A 27,697-nucleotide genomic window follows, 5' to 3' on the forward strand; every position below is an offset into this window, starting at 1 on the left:
AACAGACGGTTTCTCGATGCGATCGGTCGCGAGCATATGCGACCACTCGCAATGAGAAATCTGACCGCCTGCGTTGACAAATCTCACCAGGAGGGTGATTTTTCATGCTTGCGTTCACCAATTTGATGTTGACGATTGCGAACAAGGAAAATCTCATCGAGAGGTGGATTTTCATCGCTCGCACTCGCAAAGTTTACGTCGACGAACGCGAGCGAGGAATGGAAGAAAGGAGCGCAATCTGGGAAGCTGAGCATCTTGTGGAGGAAACAGATCCACCTAGTGCTCCCCGAAAACTCCACATAATAGCCAGGAAAATCTTTAGCGTGAGTGGCATGGAAACTGAGGAGAGGAACATGTGACTCAGATTCTGCAAACCCATTCTCCCTTCCCAGAAGATGGATCACTGTGGCAGAGAGATGGTTGGTTTCCACCTGACCACCAATCTGCCCTCCTACCTGAGCTAAAAGAGAAAGCTTGGTAATCCCCAGGGGATTGATGTAAGCCAAAACAGTTTGTTTGTTTATGTGGATCAAAATTAGTTTGCTCTTTATTAGTGGAGAAAAGGCTTTTAGAGCGCTGTTGAAAGACTCTAGCTCTTTCCAATTTTAGGAGGGGGGAGCTTCCACACTTGACCACAGGCCCTGGACTGAACCAATGTCACACCCCAACCCAGAGTGCTCACATCTGTTGTGATAGGCTGGACCAGGGGAGGTGACAGTAGAACCCCTCTGTTTAAACGGTTGAGGTCCAACCATGTCTGCAGTCTCTGAGCAACAGCGAAGACAATTCAAAAGCATTGGCTCATAATTCTGTGATGTTGGATTCCAGAACTGCACGGATGGTAAACCAAATGGTACAGATGTAGACGATCCCAGCAAACCAAGAACAAGGCTGCTGACATGTCCCTCTAAACTTTCAGGCATTGCTTTACTGGGGCTATTTGACAGTCCAAGTAATCCCTTAGCGGTAACCTGGATCTTGAACCGATAGTGGGAGCGCATTGCGTGTCTCGCAGGAAGCAGCGATTGTGTAATCTGTAAGATTCGCGTCTTTTAAATACCTCCCGGTTTTAAATTTTATTTACATTTTGCTTTTTGTCTTCCCCTGTTTTTAATTCTGCAGGCCTTATACTCGCACTATAATTCAGTAATTCACCGCTCTTTTAGCGGGTCCCGTGTGCAACTCCACTACTTTGGGAGAAATATTGGGGGGAGAGAAGGACGCCTGGCGGCGCCATCTTTGTTGCTGGTCTAGTCGTCAGAAGGACGCTAGACCTGCATTTAAGGCGGGTGAAACTTAGCGGTAACCTGGACCTTGAACCGATAGTGGGAGCGCATTGTGTGTCTCGCAGGAAGTTGCGATTGTGTAATCTGTAAGATTCGCGTCTTTTAAATACCTCCCGGTTTTGTATTTTATTTACATTCTGCTTTTTGTCTTCCCCTGTTTTTAATTCTGCAGGCCTTATACTCGCACTATAATTCAGTAATTCACCACACTTTTAGCGGGTCCCGTGTGCAACTCCACTACTTTGGGAGACATATTGGGGGGAGAGAAGGACGCCTGGTGGCGCCATCTTTGTTGCTGGTCTAGTCGTCAGAAGGACGCTAGACCTGCATTTAAGGCGGGTGAAACTTAGCGGTAACCTGGACCTTGAACCGATAGTGGGTGCGCATTGCGTGTCTCGCAGGAAGCAGCGATTGTGTAATCTGTAAGATTTGCGGCTTTTAAATACCTCCCGGTTTTGTATTTTATTTACATTTTGCTTTTTGTCTTCCCCTGTTTTTAATTCTGCAGGCCTTATACTCGCACTATAATTCAGTAATTCACCGCTCTTTTAGCGGGTCCCGTGTGCAACTCCACTACTTTGGGAGACATATTGGGGGGAGAGAAGGACGCCTGGCGGCGCCATCTTTGTTGCAGGTCTAGTCGTCAGAAGGACGCTAGACCTGCATTTAAGGCGGGTGAAACTTAGCGGTAACCTGGACCTTGAACCGATAGTGGGAGCGCATTGCGTGTCTCGCAGGAAGCAGCGATTGTGTAATCTGTAAGATTCGCGTCTTTTAAATACCTCCCGGTTTTGTATTTTATTTACATTTTGCTTTTTGTCTTCCCCTGTTTTTAATTCTGCAGGCCTTATACTCGCACTATAATTCAGTAATTCACCGCTCTTTTAGCGGGTCCCGTGTGCAACTCCACTACTTTGGGAGACATATTGGGGAGAGAGAAGGACGCCTGGTGGCGCCATCTTTGTTGCTGGTCTAGTCGTCAGAAGGACGCTAGACCTGCATTTAAGGCGGGTGAAACTTAGCGGTAACCTGGACCTTGAACCGATAGTGGGAGCGCATTGCGTGTCTCGCAGGAAGCAGCGATTGTGTAATCTGTAAGATTTGCGGCTTTTAAATACCTCCCGGTTTTGTATTTTATTTACATTTTGCTTTTTGTCTTCCCCTGTTTTTAATTCTGCAGGCCTTATACTCGCACTATAATTCAGTAATTCACCGCTCTTTTAGCGGGTCCCGTGTGCAACTCCACTACTTTGGGAGACATATTGGGGGGAGAGAAGGACGCCTGGCGGCGCCATCTTTGTTGCAGGTCTAGTCGTCAGAAGGACGCTAGACCTGCATTTAAGGCGGGTGAAACTTAGCGGTAACCTGGACCTTGAACCGATAGTGGGAGCGCATTGCGTGTCTCGCAGGAAGCAGCGATTGTGTAATCTGTAAGATTCGCGTCTTTTAAATACCTCCCGGTTTTGTATTTTATTTACATTTTGCTTTTTGTCTTCCCCTGTTTTTAATTCTGCAGGCCTTATACTCGCACTATAATTCAGTAATTCACCGCTCTTTTAGCGGGTCCAGTGTGCAACTCTACTACTTTGGGAGATATATTGGGGGGAGAGAAGGACGCCTGGCGGAGCTATCTTTGTTGCTGGTGTGGTCGTCAGAAGGACGCTAGACCTGCATTTAAGGCGGGTGAAACTTAGCGGTAACCTGGACCTTGAACCGATAGTGGGAGCGCATTGCGTGTCTCGCAGGAAGCAGCGATTGTGTAATCTGTAAGATTTGCGGCTTTTAAATACCTCCCGGTTTTGTATTTTATTTACATTTTGCTTTTTGTCTTCCCCTGTTTTTAATTCTGCAGGCCTTATACTCGCACTATAATTCAGTAATTCACCGCTCTTTTAGCGGGTCCCGTGTGCAACTCCACTACTTTGGGAGACATATTGGGGGGAGAGAAGGATGCCTGGCGGCGCCATCTTTGTTGCTGGTCTAGTCGTCAGAAGGACGCTAGACCTCCATATAAGGCGGTCATGCTGACGCGCAGCGGGCACGCGCAGCGGGTTCGCCGAATTTCCGCTGGACTTACGCCTGAGTTTAGCCCGTCTGCGCCCGTCCACGCTCGGTCGGGCTAAGGACTACGGCCATCCACCCTACGACAGGTATTTTCGGCCACAGAACTGCGTCGTTTACATAGTGATAGGCAGAGGCAGAGGCTAGATCCCACCATCATATCAGGATTTGAATCTCCTCCGTTTCCCCAGTGGGAGGTGTGGGATGGACCCACCTCCATTAAAGCTGACTAGTTTGAATACTAGGTCGCTCCACAAGCATCATCTCGAAATCTTTACACCGCTTCAGGATGAGGAGATTGATGTCCTAACTCTTACGGAGACATGGCTGGGTGATGATTATTTACCTGATATCATAGCCACCCTCCCCGATGAATACGATGCGGTTTGGCACAATCGCGCCGATAATGCCTGGGGTGGGGGGGTTGCAATCTTCTATAACAAACATCTAAAGGTCGTTAAAATAGCGGCCGAGACCATAGATATATCCGATATTGTTGGAGTGAAGATTATCTTGAATAACTCATGCCTTGTGATTCTCACAGTTTATCGTCCCCCAAATTCTACGTCAGCATTTAACGATCTATTTGCTTCTTTGATGTCTGACCTTTGCACAAGATATCAAAAAATAGTGATAACAGGGGATTTTAATATGCACTGGGATAAAGGCCATAAAGATTTGGCATCTCGGAATCTGCAGAACACTATGTCCTCATTTGGCATTAAACAGCTTGTAGATGCCCCTACGCATATTAAAGGGCATATTCTTGACCTCATTTGGACTTCAGATCCCAAGGTATATCTGGTGGATATTTTACCCTGTATCTGGTCGGATCACCACATGGTGACCTGTAAGATTCCCATTATTGGGTATCTGGCCCAAAAACCTTTGAAAGTGAAAACAGTTCGTCGGTGGATAAGAGTTGATTCGCAATCTTTAACTAGCATCCTTCCTGATTATGCTCAATTTTTGGTGCCTAGTGGAGATCTAGATCAGGATTATAAGAATATAACGCGGACTCTGAGTCAAGTAATAGATCAGATAGCACCAGAGAAATTACAAAAAGTAAAAAGAGTAGGAAAAGGGGCCCCGTGGTTTACTCCGCTTCTGAGGGACCATAAAAAAAAGCTCCGTCATTTAGAAAGGAAGTGGAGGAGAACAAAGGAGGGTACAGATCGGGAACAATACAAAATGTCACTCAATTTATATAAAAAGATGATTATGGCAACAAAAGCAGCCTTTTATGAAACCCGTATAAATCAGGCCGAGAATACTCAGAAGGAAACGTTTAAAATCCTAACTGAGTTGAGCAAAAAAACTGAAACGATTGAAACCACAATAAATGTGGACAGTTTTCAACACTTCTTTCTAGAGAAGGTGGAAACCATTCTTTATGAGATTAAGAATAGTACTTTGAATGGACCGCCTTTAGTACAGGAAGCTCAAACTTCTTTGGAAGTATCTATCTCAAGGTTTCCGGAAATAGATGCCCTAACCCTTGAACAGATTATGAGTAGAATCAAGTCAGGATCTCCGGCGGACCCGTGTCCCCCTAGGGTTTTCCGTTTGGCGTGTCCCATTTTAGTAGATCATATCATCTCCCTCCTTAATAGTTCGTTGGAGTCTGGCCTCCTACCACCGAGTCTTAAGGAGGCCCGGGTCAAACCACTATTAAAGAAGCCAGGAGCCGATCCGACCATCCTGAAAAATTATAGGCCGATCTCTCAATTGCCTTTTTTGTCCAAAGTTTTGGAGCAACATGTGCTGAAGTCCCTCTCTTTTTTCCTGGAGTCACACCATCTACTCCAGGACCGCCAGGCAGGCTTTCGGGCACATCACAGCACAGAGTTGGTGATGCTCTCGGTGCTGGATGACCTTAGAGGCATGGCTGACAGTAAGAAACCAAGCGCCCTGATACTTTTAGATCTATCTGCGGTGTTTGATACTGTCAGCCATTCCCGGCTATTGGACAGATTGGCCCGTTTTGGGATTAGGGACCTGGCTTTTAAATGGCTACAGTCCTTTTTGAAGGGAAGGTCGCAGAGGATTCAACTGGGAGATTGTATCTCTGAGGTAGGTTTTCTGGAGTGCGGAGTCCCCTTGTCCCCACTACTGTTTAACCTGCACCTGCAACCTTTGATTAACTCTTTAGCCAATATGGGTTCTCGTGTGTTTAACTACGCCGATGATACTCAGTTATTACTGAGTATCGATAATACGGCTATAGCACAAACCAACGCTCAAAATATTCTTAGACACACGGTCAGCTGGATGACGACAAATTTGTTGAAAATAAATCCAGACAAAACAGAGATATTAGTAGTCTCGACCACAGTTTCACCTTGGAGTGACCTAAATTGGCCCCAGGAATTAGGTTCTATGCCGATACCAAGCGATAAAGTAAAAAGTCTTGGTATCAAGATTGACAATGAGCTGTCAATGGCCAGTCAGATCTCTTCTGTTGTAGGGATCTGTACTGGTTTGATTAGACAGTTGAGCAAGCTAGTTCCTTTTTTCTTCCTTCCTATGCTTCGTACAGTTGTCTCTGCTACAATTATTTCGAGTTTGGATTATGGGAATGCCCTCTACTTCAGTCAGTCAGTCAATACTTTATTTCGGCTGTATATAGCCACAAAAGTCAGATACATGAACAACAATACATATAAATCATGACATACAGTTTACATAAAATTGATAAAGGTGAGTATTTCTCCATGATTAAGCAATACCAGATAAGATATAAATAAGCATATTAAGTTATCTAAAAGCCAGAATCAATAAAATAAGTAATGCTAAAAACTGAGGTAGACTTAGTAATTTAAAACTACAAACAGGATGATCCTTGATTCTTCCTTCTACAATTACAATTTATAACCCGAACGTTTCCTAATGATGTATACGTTGAGTAAAAATCTACCTATACCATATACTATCACTTGAGAGGAATTAGATTTTAATATGCGTTCCGCTACTTTGTATGACTGAACCCCCATATTTCTACACAGGGGTTTAATCCAAGAGGTCCTTGGTTTTTTATAAGCAGTGCAGAAGAAAAATAAGTGGGGGATATCTTCCCTGGCCCCAAGAGAACACATAATACAAGCATCCGAACCATTTTCCCCAGCCCACCTACATGTATAGGAATTTATCAATAACACCCCATACCTAAATTGTAGATAGAGAGATTTTGCTAAAGGGGGGGCAATCTCATCCATAAATTCCTCAAAGTTTGGTGTGTCTTTTACATTAAAAAAATTCTGAGACAGAATACCTGTGCGAGATCCCAGAATTATTTCATCATTAACATGTGACCAAAAAGTAACTTTAAGGAGTTTTTTGGAAGACTGGGTTAAGTTATGGGGCTCCTCCCAAAAGTTAAGGAGTCCTAATCTCTTAAATGACGTGCAAATATACTTCAGCCATGGGGTTTTTAAATACACATCCAATTTAATTAGTTCAATCAGACCAGCCTTGTAATCCCTCAACTCAGGGGTTGACCATACCCTGATCCAGTACAATAGTGGTCTTAATGAAGCTAGGTACTCTGTTCTTTTAAGATTAATATCTAGAAACAAGGGAACAACGGGGGTACGAGTCGGTATTTTAAGTAGTCTCCGCACAAAATTATTTTCAATCGATGCGAATTTGGTAGAGTTACAGTATCCCCATATCTCAGCACCATAAAGGGCTGCTGATTGGGCCTTAGCTTTAAAAACCTCCAGTGCCGGTGAAATAGCTTTGGAGCTACTTGCTCCGTGCACTTTTAGGATAGGAAGTGAGTTTTGTTTGAGGGACAGTAAACTTTTATTCTGCTGGCCTCGCCAAGTCAATTTATTATCCAACAACAAACCCAAGTAATTAAAACTTTCTACCTGTTCCAGTGTACGGTTCTCTAAGAGCAAGTTTTTCCTAGGCATTTTTGTTGGGTTTAAAGCCATGTATTTTGGTTTTGTTGGGTTAATTTCTAACCCCTTTTCCACACAGTAATTGTGGAAGGAATTAACCAAATTTTGCAAGCCTCTCGGGGTCTGAGAAATAAGGAAAGTGTCATCGGCGAAAAGTAAAGAAGTAATTGGTTCACCGTCTAACTTCGGGGAGTCATGGGCACAATTCCTCAAGTATGTTGGAATATCATTAACATACAATGAGAACAGTGTGGGTGCTAATACGCATCCTTGACGCACCCCTCTATCTACGGGGATCGCTTTAGATAATTCTCCAGCTTTTCCCCATCTAATTTTTGCGTAGTTCCCTGTATGGAGTTTGATAAGTTCGTTAAGAAGCTCACCAGGAACATCTAACTTCTTTAATGTGGACCACAACAACTTACGGGGAACAAGGTCAAAAGCGGCCCTTAAATCTATAAATGCCACATAGAGACTACCCTGCCTAATCTTTATGTACTTCCAACAAATGCACATAAATCTAAACACTTGGTCAACTGTGCTAATTTTTGATCTAAAACCTGCTTGATATTTGGACAATAGTTTTGTCTCCTCAATCCAATCTAAAATCCTATTTAAAATATGTCTGGCAAAAATTTTTTGTAAAACATTAATTAAACTAATAGGACGGTAATTGCTAGGATCATGGCGATCGCCTTTTTTAAATATTGTTATGATTTCTGCCCCTTTCCATGATTCTGGAATTGGTGTACCGGCCACAATCGAGTTGCATAAAAAGTTAATATATGGCCCCCACACTTTAACGTCATGTTTCAGTAAGTCGCCAGGAATTTTGTCAGGGCCGGGGGCTTTACCTATTTTAACAGCTAGTAGTACCTGGTCTGTTTCTTCTAATGAAAAATGTAATAATGTAGTACTACTATCTGGGATGCTATCTACATTGTCTATGGACAGATCATCCTTACTAATCGTATAAAGTTTAGAAAAATGATCGCACCAAGTCGATTCATCAAGAAAAATATCCTTAGGTGATCTACCCTTCTTATTCCCCTTAGAGATTAAATTCCAAAACGTACTTTGATCACGTAATTTAGCTGCATTTAGTAAATCGTCCCATAGATTAGCGTCCCATAGTTTTTTAGCTTCTTTCAGAGTATTTTTATAAACCTGTCTTGCATTTTTTATGTCACATTGGCTCCCTTTTTTTAGTATACAGATCAACTGTGATTTTGCAACCCTACAATCTTGGTTATACCACTGATTTTCTAACTCTACATGATCCATAAATGTATTCCCTTCTTTTTTATAGACCTTACTCAAAAAGGGGAATAGTGCGTCGACCAACTTCAAATGTAAATCAAGAACTCCCCGGGTGCCTAAAGAAGGCATTTGGGTCGACCCAATGGTTTCACTGAATTTATCATAAATGTTGGTCAGCGATTCTTTTTTACCCGCAATGTAAGACCATTTTATGGCACGCCTGTTGTTGGAAATCTGCATGTCTCCAATTGGAGAATTTAACGGACCTGCTACAAATATTCTAAGAAGGAAGAGAGCAGAATCTAACCATAATTGGAGGGGAAAGTGATCACTCTCCAGTCTAGAATCGATCTTAAAATCGATAAGTGATCTCCATAAATTCCGAGAGGCCATTACAAAATCAATATGTGACCTAAGACTTCCCTTAAAATAAGTGGGAGCTGATGGACTATCTGAGGGGAAGCGACCGTTACATGATCTTAAATCATGTGACACAGTCATCTGTAGGATCTGTGTGGCAGCTATTGTACTTTTAGCATAGCTTGACGCCTCCAGGGGCATTATGTCACTAGCAATATCTTGTTCATCAAATAATCTATCTAGAACCTGAATAGGTTCGTATTTGCAATTAAAATCTCCACAAATTAAAAAATAACCATTGTCTCCCAATCCCTCTAAGGTAGAATCCAAAATTTCTATCACCTTGGATTCTCTATTAGATGGGTATGGTCTATTGTAGATGTTTATTAAGTAAATAAGATTTTTCTTGCTGGTCACAATTTTTAGCCCCAACAGATCAGGGCAGGGAATAGACAACTGGCTAACCTCTATTTCCAAGGAAACTTTAACCCAGATGACCAACCCGCCAGATGCTCTTCCCCTGTTTGACGGTGTCGCTTTAGAGCTAAAGGTTTTGTATCCTACTCTATGGGGGGGTTCTACCATCCAGGTTTCCTGAAGGACAATAATATCATGTTTATCGAAGAATGAGCATACCGCTACGTCCAACAGGTTCCTAGAGAGGCCAGCAATATTCCATGACAACAGGCTAACATTAGAATTCTCAGGTTCCCTTAATCCGGTGTCGTCACTAACAATATCAGACACTGGAACGCTATCTACTGCCACTTTGTCATCGTCAAAATCAATTTTATCGCCTGATGACTTTACCTGTGCTGTAGTTAACCTTGGAGCTTTAACTAAACCAGCTACAGCTTGTTCTCCCCACTTATCTCCAGAGGACCCAACTATATGTAATGGTTGCCCATCCAATGGCTTAGATGGAAGCCTCAATTCCACCGTCGTTTTAGGACCAGGGGTTTCACTACCATTTAAAATCTCCAATGGGTGGGCAACCAATAATGGGACCACGGTTGTATTTTTACTGACCTCTGGGAGTCAATCATTTTCATCTAGGTCGCTCAATACTGTGTATCTATTCTCCATAGGGATTTCAAATGTTAAAGGATTATTAATACAAGCGAAACTTCCCCTAGTCATTTTTTGTGATGATCTATCTAGATGTCTATAGAAGTAGCCCAGGGGATGTACACGCACAGCATTTTCTCCTAAAACAAGAGAAGCTGCCCTTAGAAGGGTAGTTGCCACATGTTGGGGGTGTCTAAAATTTATTATGACACAATCCCCCTTACATGTTTTCCTTGTGTTACCTACCCAGGCAACTCGTCTGGTTGACAATATTTGGTTTGAAAAGTTAATGGGAAAACCACAGTTTTTGTTTAACCAAGCAACTGATTTCCTCTTAAGTGAGTCATGTGTTTCATATGGAGATTTGGAGGTTACAGGGTCAAGTGGAGGAACATTAGATAAAATAACCACGTATGGTTCGCAGGCTGGTGGGAGATTAACATAGTTTGTTTTTTGTGCAGTAGCTATAGGTCCCTTGCAACTAGATGTAACTGTATCAATTCGAGTACCATCACTAACTGGATGCAGTAATCTCATAGAGCCAGTTAAAGTGCCCTCCCCTAGAGGGGGTTCCTGGGCAGTATGAGCAGGTTGCAATGGTGCCCTAGGCGAAACAATAGGCTGTTTTATTTCGTCTAAAAGACCACCCAGCCTCGATACCTCTATTGTCAGGGTCTCAATTTTATCAACAAGAGGCTTAATCATGAGCACTAGTTTTTCTTCTAGTATTTTAGCTATAACCTCCGAGAGTGTAGAGTTCTCAGCCTCAATAAGGGTCTGTGTTTTAGCATGAGCCACGGTAATTCTCCGAGGTTGGTCTTGTGGTACCTTATGGTGCACACTACTCTTCTTGGGATGAGACTTTCTACACTTCCTAACTGCTCTTTTCGGAGGAGATGGAAGAGATTCAAGCTCACTTGGGGGTTCCAATAAATCTTGACTTGAAATAACGTCCTCATTGCCCACAATGCACTGAGTCGAAGTCCCCGCTGGGGTGGCAACAGTTAAAGGTTCCCCTATAGCTAACTTATGAACATTATCATCTGTACATAGCTCTAGATTATCTACCAAAGTCTCCTTCCCTAGTGACTTGCGTCTTTCACTAGTAATCATACTGACCCTTTTAACCAAGTAATTGTCCATTGTCACTTTTGCCTTTGCCATAACAACAATGACAATCACTAATATGAATGGCGACACAGAGAGAACACCGAGAGAGCAGGATCAGCACTAATGCAATAAAAATAAACCAAATACAACAGAAAGATCAATGTTTTTTGTGAAGAAAACAGAACCACTGCGCCTCAATGGGATCTGTATACTAACACCCTCATTGAGCACTCAATGATAACTTATGACTGACTATGTCCGTTAATATAACTATACTTGTAAATTTCTTGTCCTTAGTACAACCAAGGGGGGTGGCCCGACCCGACCTCTTCCGGCCTCCTAACGGCCACACAACGGCCCGCCCTTTGCCCGGGCTTAGCCCGGCGCCACCCGCGCGCGTCCCGCGACGCGGGGGGAGCCCTCTCAGTTTTAAGCACCTCCTGGCGCGAAATGGGTTTCCCCGATGACGGCTTCCTGCCGCAAGGGATCGTGGGTGTTGTGGTTCCTCCCTCACTGCGGCCGCGCTGATGGATGAGGACGCGGCAGCGGGGAGAGACCTTCGGCGGGACCAAGATTAGCAGCAAAAGCACCAGCCAGGTAGGATTCCTTAGATTATTCACAGCAAAGCGCCCGCTCTGCCGGGGGAGCCCTCTCAGTTTTAAGCGCCTCCTGGCGCGAAATGGGTTTCCCCGATGACGGCTTCCTGCCACAAGGGATCGTGGGTGTTGTGGTTCCTCCCTCACTGCGGCCGCGCTGATGGATGAGGACGCGGCAGCGGGGAGAGACCTTCGGCGGGACCAAGATTAGCAGCAAAAGCACCAGCCAGGTAGGATTCCTTAGATTATTCACAGCAAAGCGCCCGCTCTGCCGGGGGAGCCCTCTCAGTTTTAAGCGCCTCCTGGCGCGAAATGGGTTTCCCCGATGACGGCTTCCTGCTGCAAGGGATCGTGGGTGTTGTGGTTCCTCCCTCACTGCGGCCGCGCTGATGGATGAGGACGCGGCAGCGGGGAGAGACCTTCGGCGGGACCAAGATTAGCAGCAAAAGCACCAGCCAGGTAGGATTCCTTAGATTATTCACAGCAAAGCGCCTGCTCTGCTGGGGGAGCCCTCTCAGTTTTAAGCGCCTCCTGGCGCGAAATGGGTTTCCCCGATGACGGCTTCCTGCCGCAAGGGATCGTGGGTGTTGTGGTTCCTCCCTCACTGCGGCCGCGCTGATGGATGAGGACGTGGCAGCGGGGAGAGACCTTCGGCGGGACCAAGATTAGCAGCAAAAGCACCAGCCAGGTAGGATTCCTTAGATTATTCACAGCAAAGCCCTCTACTTAGGTTTGCCCAAGTCTTTGACCAACAGATTGCAGGTTGTTCTGAATGATGCGGCGCGATTGATTTTTAAGCTCCCTAGAAGAACTCAAGCCTCATCTTTACTGCTCAAGTTACACTGGCTCCCTATTGAGCAGAGAGTGGAGATCAAGAGCCTATGTACGGCCCATAAGGCAATCTATGGACAGGCTCCTATATACATTAAAGAACGTTTGGAGCTCTATAAACCGAAACAAACTCTTAGATCTTGCGACGCTCAGTTGTTGGCCTGTCCTTGATATAAGTTGTCAACTAAAGGAGGAAGATCCTTTTCGGTCTTGGCTCCACAGTTACGGAATAGGTTACCATAACCTCTTCGGAGAGAAGGAAATCTCCTTTGTTTCAGGAAACAGTTAAAAACACTTCTTTTTAAGGAAGCTTTCGGCCTACCTAAATAGCTCTTTTAACATGTCTTTCAATTGCCTTTTTTTGAAACATCTCTGTTGGTTATCGGTCTAAGCGCCTAGAGACCTATAGGTGAGTTGGCGCTATATAAACTGAAGTTAACATAACATTTATTAGGTTGTTTATATTAGCCCAGGAAAGTTTAAGATTTCTTTACTGGCTGGCGTAGAGTACTTTCATCCAGATGGCCTCGTTATGTATGTGCTTCACCACCCTAATCACTTGTTTATATGAACATTTCATTTTTGCAATTGTGATGATTGAGTCCTGACTTGGTTGGAGACCACAAGAACGCATGGTTCTGAGTACTTTGTTGAGGTTTTTTTTCATGGTCTTTAGGTTTTAAGTGAACCAAGCTGCACTGGTGTTCCTTTCTGCTTTATGGCTTGAAGGTTTGGTCGAAAAGTTTGAGATTACATTTTTTAAGAAATCCTCCCAAACCTCTGTCAAAGCTGAATTGTTGTTAACATATGACAGGGGTTGTGCTGGCCTCCATGACGACATCTATCAAGTCTTTCTTCCATTTAAGATGCTTTAAGTTGTAGGGCTGGGTTACTGAGATGAGGACATGGGCTTTCTGGGTCCTGGCGGGAGTAGGATCAAGAGTGAATGTTGGGGCAAAGTGGTCACTGTCCAATCTTTCTTTGATGTTAAAGTTGGAAATGTGTGTAACCAAGTTCGGATCTGTTAGGGTGAAGACTATGGTGGAGCAGGTTCTGTGGGTTACTCTCGTGAAGGCTGCTGGGTAATTCAAAGGGCCTCATCCGTTTAGATCTTCTAGTGCTGAAATGCGTTTTTTACCAGACACATCACATTTAGTTTGGTTGCCCTGCTTTGTCTGTATTTGTCCTGGTAATTTGCTATCTGGACCCTGTAGTAGGTTCATGTTAAAATCCCCTGACAAAATTATGCTTGCTGGTGGGTATATGGCTTTTAGTGCTTTTAGAGGTTCACCATCTTGAATATTAGGTGTTGAATTTTCAAGTTGCCATTCTTTAGATTCAAGATAGGCCTGAATTAGCCTAAACTCTTCTGGACCAAGCAAGTGAGAGAATAACACCCCTGGGCTCTTTCTTGAAATGATACTAAATACACTGCTTCTTTTCCAAAATATCTTGGATCCCCTTCCCTAATGCCTGCCATTACAGTAGATTCTGACGAGTTGCCCAGCAATGGGAGCACAATATCTTTGTTAATCTCACAGGACTGCCCCCATCTTAGATTGGTACATACAAAAATGTGGTCCTAATGGCATGATTTGGAAAATAACATATAATCTTAATTTAAGTATTTTGCACAACACAAATTGATCCTAGCGAGAGAGAGAAAAATCAAAACAACCATACACACACATTATTGTATTTCTGTATTTGTTATTCCCTTCTCTTTCATGTCACCTCACACATGAGCAATTTTTCATGCACTTTGGGGAGCAACCACGATAATATTCGATAAATGTATGCATTATCAATTCACTAAAATATAAATTTCATTTATTTTGCAATTTCTATATTAGGTTGTTTTGCTTTTTCCCTCTTTTGCTAGGATCAATTTGTGTTGATCAAAATAAGCAAATTAATATTGTATATTATTTTTCATATTTTGCCATATGGACCAAATTGTTGTATGTACTGCACTATACCCAGGTCCTTTGTCCTTTTGGGATACCCATTAGGTTGTAATGCCTAGCTTAGATTGGGCAGGGGGACTCAAAGAAAAACAATGTACAGCGCACAGCTAGGATTACAGATAAAAAGCTACCAATAAATAATGGTTTAAGAATAGAATATAAGCTTGGATTTAAAGCATTTATTTTAAGCAGCGGCTACCTCTAATTTCATTGCTAAAGAGGTAGCATGCTTAATTACACCAGGAAGGTATTGACTTCAAAGACCAATGGTGGCAAGGCTAAAGCAGGCGAACACTCACAGAGTTAATCTCTTAGCAAGAAAATATGCATAAACAGTACTTCAAGAAATATAACTAATCTGTTTAGGAAGGGTGAATCCCGTCGGGAGACATACAAAAATCAGGAAGTTTTCAACTGTGCCTCTCCTATTTTTGTCCCAGGATGATGTCTTACTCTGGTGGCCATATTGGGAGGGGCAGAAATTAGACGTTTGTAGGTTGGGTAAATATAGTCTGCAAGAAGGTAATGTGCATGCTCTTCTAAGAAAATTATAATTTCCAATAGTTGCAGAATAACATGCATCTTTCTAATAACGAATAAATGCTAAAACATCTGACATTTGATCTGCCACTGTCAACTAAGGACATTTTTGTATAAGCTTAGGAAGAGCAAACAAAAAGTGTGCCATGTGGATGGATAATCTATATAACATTTTTCAAAAACTCTATGGTGCTATGAGCTTAAACGAAATACACTCATTTTGGAGTTGTCACTTAATAAGTTTACTTAAACATGCACCTACCCGCCTGTGTATACTTCATTGTTTTTATTTTTCTCTTACTTTTTCGGTATCATTAATTGTTGAACACTTGTTTGAACATGTTTACAATTCAAGAACATATAGCTACTCGCTCTACGTTCCTCAAAAGCTTCCTAGGAAGTGTGGATATTGTGCCTTGTATTTTCCCCAGCTAAATATTTGTGTGTTGTTCTGATGTTTTTGAGGTACAAATGAGAGAGACATTTTAAGGCATAGGCAAAGTGGGCACTGACCAGGGCCCCAGCTTTTCAAGTGGGCCCTCTGATATCCTTCTCAACTGTCTGCCTGAGCTGGATGTGTTCTGCAGGCAGTCCTGCAGGCATGACATGGTATTTAAATGTAGATTGTCTTAAATGCCATGTTATTTTTATTTTTTAAGTAAGGGTGATGCGTGGGAGGCCATTACAGAAATTGTGCAGAGAAATGCTATGCTTGGGTTTTTAATACCATTCAACATCCATACTAAAGTTTAGTTTCGATCAAAACGGAACCTCACTTATGAGAAATGTGAGGGGGAAGGTCAATCAGATTGTTTTCAAAAACATTATTGAGCTCCTGCTACATGACAGTATTGAAAGAAACATGGCACTCAATTGCCTTCTGGTGCAAATATTCTGAATACTAGATGTAAACGCATGTAGAACATCTAATGCGTGGCACATCCATCCATTTGTTTTGCATATTACATCTCACCTACTTTTTGTTTCTGCATATTTTAACATTAATAAAGCAGACATGTGGTCTCTAACATCACATGTGCTGCCTATGCAAACTTCTTCTCTGTGAGCACTTTTCTAGACAATCTTATTTTTACATTAATATATGCCTACAAGGAAATACAAAGACATGCAGTCCTGTGCAGGTTCCACATTCCACTTTCAACAACAATGAACTGCTGTTCTGCTGTATTTGCTGAGACTGTCACTTGTGTGAGAGGAACTTGTTTGGTGTCTGTCAACGTGCTGAACCAGCTGTAGGTCCTTGTGCATGAATACAGTTTGCAGTTCTGCTGCCTGTACTGTACCTGTGATGTCTGCACCTGCTTTCGCCTGCTCTGTGTGAGGGATCCGTCTTCCTGCCTCTGAGAGGGATGCTTGAACTCTTGCTGCATCTTCCTTGTTTCAGAGACATGTATGTTTTACTGCCCCCATTAGTCTGTTGCTCATACAAGAGGATCTTGCAAACTTGGGGGCATATGATCACAGGTGATAGCACAGAAGTCAAATTAATTAAATCAGCTCCACACTATGGGGCATATTATCAAGAAACGGCGTTAAGATTATCGCCGCTTTAGCGGCAGTTTTCTGCTGCTAAAGCGGCGATAATTTCAACTTCGTGCTTGATAATATGCCCCTTGATCCTTCTTTTACTTGGTCAGTCCTGTCTCTGCAATAAGCTTTCACTGGAGATACCTGTTTGTTGCCTGTTCCTTTTTGTAAGTGTCTTTTGCGCTACTACTATCTATAATATCCAAAGGATGCTAGCTTTCCATTGTCTCTACTGTGACTGTTATGTTTCTAAGGGAGATTTACACTGAATCCCTTTCCTGCACAAAAACTATGCTGATCACAACACAAACACACCAGCACTTAAGCGCAATAGTGCCTGTGCTGGAGCATGGCTGCACAAAGTGCACCAGCGCACAGAGAGATCAGAACTGTGCCATTTCTTTATGGATATTGTGGGGTAATGCCCCCCCAACTGAGGGGCATATCTACAACGCGGCGATAGAAAATTATCACCGCTTTTGCGGCTGTTTTCGGTCTAATTAGCAAGCTCACGCTAACGCGCGAAACCTTTCGTTAGCGCAGGAATTCCTAACGCCCAGCTTTGCATCTCTAATGAGATGCAAAGTGGGCGTTCCTGACCTGACATGACAGGAGAAATGTAGCTAAGCGACATTTCTCCTATCATCAAGCCCCACGCCATGAAGCATAGCGGCAAGAAAAGTAGCGATAACCCTTGTTATCGCTACTTTCCTTACGCCTGCTTCAGGACTGACTTAGCCATGATATCCTATGGAAGGTGGATATCATGGCTAAGTTTGTGAGGCCCTGTCAACAAGCTATTGCCACATTTCGTGAGATTATCGCTGGGTTTCCAGCGATAATCTCATGTTAGGCAGTTAGCTCTAGGATTATTATCGCTTTTGAGATAAGCGTTGCTAATAGCACGCTATCTCAGTGATAAAAATCCACGCTAGCCGGCGATAATTATCCTAGCGCTAAGTGCGCTTAGCGATAATTATCGCTGGTTGTTGCTGATATGCCCCTAAGTTAATGCAGCAAAGAAACTTTTCTTGTTGCCCTGTGTTGCATCAACTCTTAGTAAATCTGGTCCTAAGTTTTCTAACGTCAGGTCCTGTCACATCTGCACTGATGCCAAAAAACTCTACCTAAAAGTTTATAGATCATTCCAATGTTAGAAAAAAGCAGGGTTAACGGCGGACTCCAATGACTGCACCTCCTTACTGTGTTCCCAGTATGTATAAAATGGTAAAGTTAATGATGGTGTGCATACAAACGCCCCTGCATCCGCCGTTAGTAGATGCCAACTGCCAAGCAGATCAATGAAATTTCGGAAGAGGTTTGGGGCGGTGCACCACCAATTTGCTTGTCAATACATTACACCAAGTGGTCAGTAGTCGGTACTCAAAAAATCTTTATTTTAAATTAATTGTCCAAACAAAGCCTCAGCCAACGCGTTTCGTTCAGATTGAACTTCGTCAGGGCTGGAAGAATATAGAAAAACATAACATAAATAAACGCACCACACACAACATTTAAAAAGTACATTAAAAGACACCATTTAAAAGTTAACACATACTAAGAGAATATGCACAGGACAAATGATAGATGTACCCTAGGCAGTGAGTATACAGACATTACCAAACAGTGCAATTTTATGCAAAACAACACATAACAATGCAAATGAAACCATTACATTAGTAACAACGGCTGCATAAATATGCCTCTGTGGTTCCAAAATATATATATTCTGAAAACCCTTATTGCTTGAGAGTATGATTTAATCAAGAATGCCCCCAACTTAAACATGATTCCTATATATGTAGTGTTATATCTAGATGCCCCATCTAGCCATGTGTAATATAAAATATTTAATCAGAAATTAGAGGGGGAGGGATGGGGGAGGGACATATATGTGCCTGTGTAGGTCCAAAGTTAGATTCACCCAAGCTGCCAATAAACTCTTCTACATAGAGAAAGCAAAAGCAAGCTGATTAGGACAAAAGGGCAGGAAAAAACTTTTAAGAAATCGTCCCCCGTAGGGAGACACGTACCATAAGTAAAAGTGCGAGTAAAATCCAATGATATAACCAAAGTCTATGTAGACAAATATTCGTCTCGCGAAGAGCTGTGAATAACGTTGTATGTTTCAGGTAAACAGTCCTGATTGTGCTTCCGGTGCCACCTTGATAAGGACACTGTACACGATTCTGTCAAAGAAATAATAGCAGAAAAAATAAAAATCAAAAAATAAATAAACAAAAAATGACAGAAAACAGCGCAAAGATATCAAATCAAGTCCAAAGATATATACATATATATATAAAGTAGGAAACATACCCAATGTGGCTTTTGGTCGAAGTAAAAATGTAATTAGATACCACTAGGACGTGAGATTTGAACAGAACATATTGTCAGTCCAAAATAATAATTCCCACTCAAGAGTTTCTAACCGAAAAGTACAAAAGCAGTCCGTGAACATCCTACTTGTAAACACTACGTGGAAACTGTAAATCCAAGGTTCCAAACCACAACCTAATAACAGAAAGCAAAAAACACGTAGATGAAATTGCCAATAGAACTGACAATAGTTCGAAGAGGGTGACTCAGGACAAAATATGTTCCGCCCTCGTGTGGTGTTAAAACACCAACGTCCGTGCGGCAAGGCATCCGCCCTGTTGACACATGTGTAAGCAGAACCGTGCCACAGCACCAAGAAGGAAAAAGCAAATGGGAAATCCCTTTGATCAGCCCGTAGTCAACCGCACTTTAAAATGTTCCCAAAAGGCGAGTCAAAGCAAGGACTTTGATAAAACAGCCCCCTGCCCCATGCCGACAGAATCAAATGGTTGCCAAGAGTATCACTCTTAAAGAAAACAAATCCATCACAATTAAAAATGCAGATAAAGGGGGAGGAATAGTAGTTTTAAATACCAACAGCTACAAAAATCAAATGCTCACCTTACTTGATGATCCTGTCTTCTATATCAAACTGACAACGGATCCAACTAACAAAATCTGCCAAAAAATTGAACAGGTAACCACTGCTGCTCACCTTAAAGGAGAAATCAACGACAAAGAATTCGCCTTCCTGACCAATTCCAAAAAAAAACCATGCCATGTATCTACGGAGTTCCAAAAGTGCATAAAAACCTTACAGAACCCCCTCTACGTCCCATCGTATCCACAATAGGTTCTGTCACGGAACCCCTGTCTAAATATGTGGACAACTAGCTACGACCTTTCATATCTAAAATCACATCATATGTAAAAGACACTGGTGACATGATTTCCAAAGTGGAATATCTCCCTTTCAATCCCAACCAAGAGACTCTGGTAACTCTAGACGTAGAGTCCCTTTATAGCAACATCCCCCAAAATGAAGCCATGATGGCGGTCGCCTGGTTTATCGACAAACATGAAATACCATGTCCAAAAATTTTCGTCTTGGAATGCCTTAAGATCGTGCTAACTGAAAACACGTTTGAATTCAATAATACCCTATTCAAACAAATTCGCGGCGTAAGTATGGGAGCTACTGTGGCGCCTTCAGTAGCCAATATTTACATGTCCAAATTTGAATCTCTCTTCATCTATAACGAAATTGCCCCGTTTTTCGAATCAGTGGATCACTGGGCATGATACATAGATGATATTTTCTTTCTATGGAGAGACACAGAAGAACAACTCAAAGAATTCCTCCTATGGATCAATGTAACAGACACCAACCTCAAATTTACTGCACATTCCAACAAACAGAAAATTGAATTCTTGGACATCCAAATTTCACACAATTCGGGACATCTAGAAGTGGATCTTTTCACCAAACCTACAGCCAGAAACACCTTGCTGCATTTTAACAGTTACCACCCAAGAGCACAGAAGCAAAGCATTCCATTCAGCCAATTTTTGCGACTGCGACGTAACTGTACAAATATTCATGACTTTGATTCACAAGCCATAACTATGAAAAACAAATTCCTGACGAGAGGATACCCACACCGGCTAATTCGAGAATCTTTAAAAAGAGCAAGATTCTATGATAGAGATGCTTTGCTACGTACTAAAGATCCCAAAATCAACGACAAATTGGTATGTATCACTAAGCATTCTACAATGAATGAACAAGTGCGTCGCATTATCAACGCCAATTGGCATATTCTGAACTCAGACCAAGATCCCGCCACACACTTGAAAAAACCACTGTATGCGCATCGACGGAACAAAAATCTCAAAGACATCGTTGTAAGATCACGCTTTGGCACTCATGCCTCATTTATTCAGAAGAGCATCGAAGGCAATTCTCCCATCAAAGGTACATTCAAATGTCTACGCAATGGTTGCAGAGCATGTGATGGAGCCATACAAGGTAATACCGTTGCTATGAACGGCTACACCACTCGTTCTACAACGATGTCAAACTGCAGAACGTCCAACGTTATCTATTTAATCATCTGCCCATGCAACCTTGGATACGTTGGCGAAACCTCTAGACCTATTGCCACCCGTCTAAACGAACATCGCTCTGCCATTCGCACAAGCAAAATAGCAGCCCCTATGGTTAAACACTATAAAGAAAAACAACATACCATGGAGGAAATCAAATGGCACATACTTGAAGAAATTCACCAGAGAAGCAGCACACAAAACGATGAGATCCGCAAAAAACGCGAAGTCTTTTGGATCTTCACCCTTAACACGTTTCACAAGGGATTAAACAGTGACCTTCCTTGGGAAAATGCCATCCTCTTCAACAGATTCTAAGGTCCCCTTTTTTCCCATATTTCCTTCAGCTCTGCGTCATGTTTTCTGGGTCCCATTCTGTTATTTCCCCTCTTTGATCAATTCCTTTCTTTATTTTTTCCATGTGTATTCACACAGCCCCTGTTATCCGGTATCTCACTCTCTCATTGACAATCAGACTTCATCCTCTAGCACAGCCTTTTAATTCATTTATTTTCACTTTTTTTGATTTACATAGCCCTTGCTACCCGGTATCATAGTCCCTTTACCATTTCTTTTGACATCTAGTCTTCATCTTCTGTTAATTTCTTGTATTTTCTTCTTTTTCAATCCTTACACATTATTCTCCATTGCTCCGTTAGTCATTACTTCCCTGTAATGACTTACTTGAGTATTCATCTTCTCCACTATTTGGATTGCCACCCCGTCTTCACCGCTGTCCTCTTTCTATATCTATTAGATCCATATTCCCATACCACGTGATCTTACGTTTTCAACGTAAATTGGATGCTCCAACGGCTTTTTTCACCCTTGTCTGCGGTCCTCCTTTGCGGTCATTTTACTGCGGTTATTTCCCATGCGGGCACCCATCAAGTAAGTTTCTGCTACGGCTCTCCTCCATTGTGTTTTCTCCATTTAATTTCCGTTGAGTAACCGATAGCATACATGTTTCCCGTAGCGGCAACCAGCATTTCTTGCCCAGCACCTGATTCGGCCGCCCTTGTACTCCAGCGGTCCTTATCATCCATTTCGGGTACCGTAATAATGTGAACTTCAGTTATTCCACTTTTTACCTAGTAAGTTATCAACTGCCACGGCTCTCCTCTATTGTGTCTTCATCTGATTTCCGTAGAGTAACCGTTAGTTTATATGTTTTCCATAGCAGCCACCAGCGTTTCTTGCCCAGTACCTATTTCGGCCGCCTCTGCATTCCAGCGGTCCTCATCATCCTATCCGGGTGCCGTAAAAGTGTGGACACCAGTTATTCCACTTTATATCTAGTAAGTTATCATTCAGCCCATATATAATAGCACCATTACCTTTCTACTAGTCTACTCGATAGTAACCGTTTATCCTTTCACCTTCTCTCCTAGTGGCCCATTGCGAGGTATAAATTTTATCTGACCGTGGGACTCGATTTTACCCTTCGTTATTCCCAGCAGCTTTGGATAATCGTCTCTACCTCTTTGGATATCTCATTTTGGCAGATATACGCCACACATTTGCAGTTCGTCATTTGGTATGTCCTCAGTGCATTGTGATTCATTCCTTAGTTATCTCCTAAGTTTCGTTTTCTTGTCTATTAGAATCATCATCCGTTTGTTGCATTTTTTCTCCTTTAATCTCACAATGCGTTTTTTATATGCCATCAGTTCTCCCGGCATCTTGACCTTTTGTACTTTTCATGTTGTCCTATTTTCGCATACCAACCTGATTTACCTAGCATTTTCTGTTTACCATAATAATGATTTATGCCCGACCTTATCCCTAATAGGAACGCCTCGCTATGCCAGTGATTTCCAGTTGGACCACACGCAGTCCCCATTTTATCACTCTCTCTGACTGATTCAGTAAGATTTCTCCTCCTCTATTTGTGTACTATACTCACTCCGACACATTGTATTCATTCTTTATAGTCGGCTGTCTGACACTGTATTCATTTTCTACCTGCAGTTCCTGTAAGTTTTCACTTTAGTAGCCATTTTCTAGACACCCAAACTACATGACTATTCTGTTTATTTTTTCTTTCCATTTTTTCCTATTTTTCTTTCACCGAGTGATGACTTCTGGCGCATCATGCTATAACTTGACTATGTCTTTTTGTCTTATTTTGTGTCTCTACAAGCATTGATAATTTCAGATTCTTCCTGATCTTTGTCACGCCTTTTTTTTTATACACTATTATAACTATATTTATTTCTCTTCTCATTTTGGGTTTCCCTGCATGGATTGGTGATAGCACATTATACATGTTCTAGTGAAGGAGCATTTTGTTTCATTTTTTTAAAAAAAAGAAAACAAAGAAAAAAATGTTTAGATAACGAAAGAAAAAAACAAAAATCAATTGATTCTAATGATTGTTATAAAAGGACTATCTACAGTTGTTTGTGGTTTTATTGTGTATATTTTTTATGTCTATAGGTTTCAAAGAGACTGTGGCTCTCCTGATGAAGACGCCTTGCTAGCGTTGAAACGCGCGTTGAGAATACTCTGGTTTCAGCCACTTTTATTTACTTGTTGTCTGTATTTAGATGATGTTGTCTGGTTATACTGTAATATGATTTGTCCTATTATGCTTTATGTTTCATGTACTTCATCCATTCTCTTCTTCTTGTCTGGAATGATATTTTGTAATTACAAAGTCCATCATTATTAATTTGTTGATATCATCCTTATTTATATATAAATAGAATAAACTTTGTACTTATATCTCAAATAACTCAGTACGTTGTGTCTCCTTCTACATTACCTCTGTTTTTTTCACTAAATACATAATTGTGTTGTTCTGTAAATTGCCTAGGTATTTTGCTTACAATGCCAAGAGTATCACCGCATACCTGTAACGCAATCAGAGTCCGTGCTCTCCCCTCAGAGTGTCCCGTATTGCAACCTGAAACAAGCGCCAAACTTTAAAGGCAGACATACGTATGCAAAAATCAACGCACGTCCGTAATCATGGGCGGGCGTAAGGCGGGCGTGTGATAGGTGGCCAATGCGATCCCTGCATTATTGGTTTCCTAGGAAACCAGGGTGTGTACCAAAGGTTGAAAAAAACGGGCTAGCGTTAAGGTCAAGAAAAAAGCGTCTAAAACGTCAAAGCGCGTCACGAGTTGTAACTGGGTGTGTCAAGGGTTTAGCCAATGTGGACAAACCAAAACAACGTCAAAGGCTCAAAGCGCGCCAAGTTTATAAGGGAATTATGCATATGTAGTCAAAGCGGTGCGGAGCGTCACGAGTTGTAAGTGGGTGTGTCAAGGGTTTAGCCAATAAGGACAAACCAAAACAATGTCAAAGGCTAAAAGTACACCAAGTTAAAAAGCAAGTTGTGCATATGCAGTCAAAGCGGTTCGTAAGAAGTTGTAGACGCGCATTAAGAAGGTAACCAATGAAATCCCTGCATCACTAATCTCCCGAGTAAAATAGAGCGTCAAATGCGTAAAAGTCCTCACAAGAAAGGAACGGGTGTGTCAAGGCTTAGCCAAAGTAAGCCTTGCATTGATGGTCTCCCGGGCAATCTGGGAAGACAAAAAACACCAAAAACAAATGTCAAAGACCCAAAAAGTGCCTAATTCTGGAAGAAAAAATATGCATATGCAAACGTCGCGATGCGTCGAAAGTTGTGGACGCGTGGTCGGAAGGCAGCAATTGTAATCCCTCCATTAATATTCTCCTGGTTCAGAATCATACAGTAAAGTGATCTAAGAACATTAGATCACTTATAACCGAGAACCTCATTTACGCGAGCAGACTACAAACGCGAGAGTAGACTATAGACATCTGGAGACATAAGGAGGTGGTGTCACACGGCTACTCGCAGACTGAGTCTGACGAAGGATATAAACAAGAAATCACGTTAAACGGTTCAAGGAACGAAAAGACTAATAAAATGAGAAAATATACCTAAAGGATATGCAGACAAATTTTAGGTCATATAAAACTACAGATATATTTGAGATTTCATAACATTACCCGGAGACAAAAAGCTGGTGCGATACACACATTTAAGAAATCTAAGGTCCTCACATAATTCCAAAAGGTCATAAACATACAATTCTAGTGTATATCTCATCTAAAAAGGTAAGCTCATGTAAGGAAGTAATGGAATTCATGGTCTGAGTTGTGCCCCATAGTAACCGACCGTAATCTACATATCCATTTGGATTCAGTTTGTCGCAATGTGAGGTCTCTGTTCCCTCCTCGTTTGTTCACAGGAATATGGTCTATGCCACAGAAAAGGAAGGACTTGTCACCCAAATGTACTCTGTTGTAATGCTCCGTCATGGGGTATCGCGTGTCATTGTTAATAAGGGCTCATCGATGTTCTTGAATACGGGTTTTCAAACACCGTGCTGTACTCCCCACATAGACCTTGCCACACGGGCACTCAAGTGTGTATATTACGTATTTAGTATTGCAATTGATGAAGTGCCTGATGTGATGTATCTTATCAGTGTTGAAACTAAATTCTTTGCATTTATTACGTCCCAAAGTGCATACATTGCAAGAGGTACATGTATAAAAACCAACCGGCGGTTTAGGTAACCAGGTGCTGTTTGTCTTCTGTGTGGTCACATAACTCGGACATAAGGAACTTCTGAGTGTACGTCCTCTTCTATACACCAAGGAGGGTTTTCCACTAATAATGGGGCGTAATCTAGGAATATCTACAAGTAGATGCCAATGCTTCCTAAAGGCTTTGAAAATTTTGTCACTATGTGCAGTATAATCCGTGAAAAAACATATTTTTTCTCCTGTTTTGGAACTTGTGAGCGAGTTCCTGGAAGCCCCTCTATCAGTTTGCAAAAGGGTCTGGGATCTAGGTAGTTTTAAGACTCTACGCTCAGCTCTGTCCAGTATGCTAGAATCATATCCCCTGTGTGTGAAACGCTGTTTGATATCATTAATGTTCTCCCTGAATCCTTGTTCTTCACTACATAACCGTCTGGTTCTGACCATCTCCCCATACGGAATGTTGGAAATGACGGAGCTGGCATGCGCACTCGAGGCATGCAAGATACTGTTGCATGCTGTCTTTTTTCTGAACATTGTGCTGTGTATTTGGCCCTCTTTAATGTAAAAATGAATATCTAGAAAATCGATATTTTCTTTGCTGTGTGACATTGTTAGTTGTACATTGAAGGAGTTGTTGTTGAGGTATGCTAGATATTCCTTGAGCTGGGTTTCTGAGCCTGACCATAGACACACAATATCATCTATGTACCTCCCCCAAAACACGATGTAATTTGTCCAGGGGGAGGCATTCCTGCTCCATGCATGCTCCCTCTCATACCACCCCATGAAGAGGCCGGCATAAGAGGGAGCAAACCTGGAACCCATGGTCGTACCTTGGAGTTGATGGTACCACCTTTCATCATGTTTGAAAAAGTTATTCGTGAGAATGAGATCAATCATTTCCATGATCATGAGGTTATATGAATAATGGTCAGCCCCTTCCTTGTCCAGGTAATGGCAGGCCGCCAATAGACCCAATTCCCTGCGTATGCAGGTGTATAGTCCTACCACATCCAATGTGACAAACATAAGGTCATCGGACCATACAAAACCATTCAGTTTGACCAAGATGTCCTTACTGTCTTTAAGGTAGGAGGGGAGATTGACGACATGCTTTTGCAATGTAATGTCAACAAATTCAGATATTCGTTCTGTGGGAGATCCCACCCCAGAGATGATCGGTCGGCCCGGGGGGAACTCACCTCCCTTGTGTACCTTGGGAAGGATGTATGTACAAGGGAAGCGTGCCTGATAGATGTAAAGGTATCTGAATTCATTGTCAGTTAACAGGCATTCATTCTTCCATTCTGTCAATCGGCCATTAATGGTAGCCTGTAAATCTTTAATGGGGTTGTACTCAATGGGCTCATAGCATTGCTGATCTCCTAGTTGTCGTGCGATTTCCTCCATATAATCCTTGATGTCCATTACCACCACATTACCCCCTTGTCAGCCTCCCTAATCACAATTTTGTCATCCTTCTGTAATCTTTTCAAAGCCTCCCTCTCTGATCTGGTCAGATTGTAGCGATGTTGTCTATGTGGGCTGGTGATCTCCAATTTGTATAGTTCCTCACTGATCATTTCTCCAAATCTGTCTATATTGGGATGATACCCCCTTGTGGTACAAACTTAGATCTACATTTCAAACCTGTGTCACGATTGCAATCCTCAGAAATATCTAAATCATTCAAAATGGTTTGTATGTCAGGCATTTCATCATTCTCTATGGATAATAAAGTTTGTACATATCTAATATCCTCAATGGTTTTATCAGTACCAGAAACATTTGAGACATGAGGAACAATATGGGCTGTTTACTGTGAAAAAAACTCTTTTAATTTCAACACACGAAGAAATTTGTATAAATCAACATGTACATCCACTAAATCACCGTATTGAGTTGGACAAAAGCCTAATCCTTTTTTAAGAACAGTACATTCACTCACATCTAGTTCCCTACGTGAGAGGTTGATAATCTGAAGATCCATTAGTGAATTCTGGGCAACTTTCAAACTAGTATTAACCCCCGTGGTGGAAAGTCTAGTTTGGTTCAGCGGGGCCAAAGCCCCATCTGTTATTAATCCTTTTTGGAGCGTAGTCGCATATTGTGACTGTCCGCTCTTCCTGTTGCGCCTCCCGCCTCTCCTTGTTTTCTGGGACCCTTTCTCTGTTGTCTGTCGCCCTCCCTCAATTTTTCCAATTCCTTCT

This window comes from Triturus cristatus, chromosome 1_2 (assembly GCF_964204655.1).
Source record: "Triturus cristatus chromosome 1_2, aTriCri1.1, whole genome shotgun sequence".
NCBI classification, from domain to species: domain Eukaryota; kingdom Metazoa; phylum Chordata; class Amphibia; order Caudata; family Salamandridae; genus Triturus; species Triturus cristatus.